The sequence below is a fragment of the Myxine glutinosa genome, chromosome 10 (assembly GCF_964187855.1).
Source record: "Myxine glutinosa chromosome 10, kmMyxGlut1.1, whole genome shotgun sequence".
Classification (NCBI taxonomy): Eukaryota; Metazoa; Chordata; class Myxini; order Myxiniformes; family Myxinidae; genus Myxine; species Myxine glutinosa.
Window position 1 is genome coordinate 85,999,105 of NC_136270.1, and position 1,764 is coordinate 86,000,868.

Genomic DNA, 1,764 nt, shown 5'->3' on the forward strand with positions numbered 1-1,764 from the left:
CGATTTTTCTAATGCCTTGAACAAACATTGGTACATAACAAGTGATGAAAGTTGTGATCAAGTTTCATCAAACTTGTGTGTGTAGTTTCGGAGGGAAAAAGCAAATTCCTATTTCAGGGGAGGGGGGGGGGGTGCGAGGGGGTCAAACCTGGATCGACTTTGATCCCCGGTACCCCCCCCCCCCCCTCCCCCTTAGACTCAGATTTCCTTTAATGCCATGAACAGATTTGAGTTGCAACATAAGTCTTGTCGCGCGAATCCCTCGATTAATACCGTGGGCTCGCGGATGGCCAAACGGACTTAAATGGAGGAGACGATCAATTGCGGATTTGACTGTGCCAGCACGGGAGGAAGAAGGAAGAGGAAGAAGCAGCGAGCCCTTACCTGGTGCGATCCGAGCAGTCTTCAACCCTGCAAATTAATCTCACACGAGCACGGGAGGTAAAATGTACAAAAATAATGGATTTATTATGCGGAACCCGATACAAGGAAATGCGACGGTAAAACCTAATTCTAAATTGGGATCCCGCACACCTCACTTCGACAACAGTACAGGGGAATGAATTAAATAAAATAATCGTCGTGTTGTGCATTCGTGGGTGCGAGCTTATCTATCTGGGTGTGTAACGTCGTCAGGAATCGTCCAGCTCCGATGTTGGCGCGAAGCAGGCCTCCGTCCGCCTCGTTCACGCTCCGATAGGCCCCGAGCCACCCGCTCAGCGGCACGCCTCGCTCGCCTGCCCGTCGGTCACACGCGAGGTCCCATTTGCTCGTAGCACCAAGCCTCGCTCCAAGCACCAGCCTCGCTCCAAGCACCAGCCTCGCTCCAAGCACCAGCCTCGCTCCAAGCACCAGCCTCGCTCCAAGCACCAGCCTCGCCCCCAGCACCAAGCCCCCAAGAGCACCACCAAGACGAGAACACAAGGAAGACGACAATGCCCGCGAGCGAGTCGTTTTGTCACTTGCGCTCTCTCTGTCAGCTCTCTCGTCAACTCTTTCGCGTTCCCCATCAGTCCCTCCCTTCTTTGTGGTCTTTCCCGCCTTCTCACGCCACCCAACCTTCCCCTCCAATCAGCGACCTGCTTCTAAGTAGTGGTTTTGCACCTTCCGCACTGATTGGCCGAGTGTTCGCGCCTTCCGCACTGATTGGCCGAGGTGTCAACGGTCGGTGGCCAATCAGTGTGCCGCTTCTTACCCCAACCAATCACACGTTCCCTGGGCGTGGTTCCAGCCTGCCTGACACGATGTTTGTCGCCTATGTTGGCGTACTACGTGGCTGCTGCCTGTTGCTCGTCCAAAGTCATTGTGGTGGCGTGGAATTATTTAATGTGTGCACTAATGGACCTATCTAGGTGTCTATAGGATGTATTGCCATAAGGGACACTGGGTTGCTCACAGAAGGAACGACACACGAGGGAATTTTATCCATAATCCCTGCACTAATTAGCATGCTCAGCCCCCTCGTGGCGGGGACACAGACACAACTTATTCCGACATATGGCTAAACATAGAACTTATTACAGGTAGATTCCCCATCACGACAGTCGAGTACCTACCTATGCAGATCTACCTGGATCTAGATATTCCTCTACCCACCGACATAACAGTATCGTTTGTGCCAAGTTTAGTCACAATCCTATCAGTGGTTTCAGAGAAGAAGTTGCAAGTGTTTACGGACTGACAGATGGACAACGCGCCATCGCATAAGCTCCACGGAACTACATTCCAGGTGAGCCACAAATAAATAAATATGTAGTGGTGACA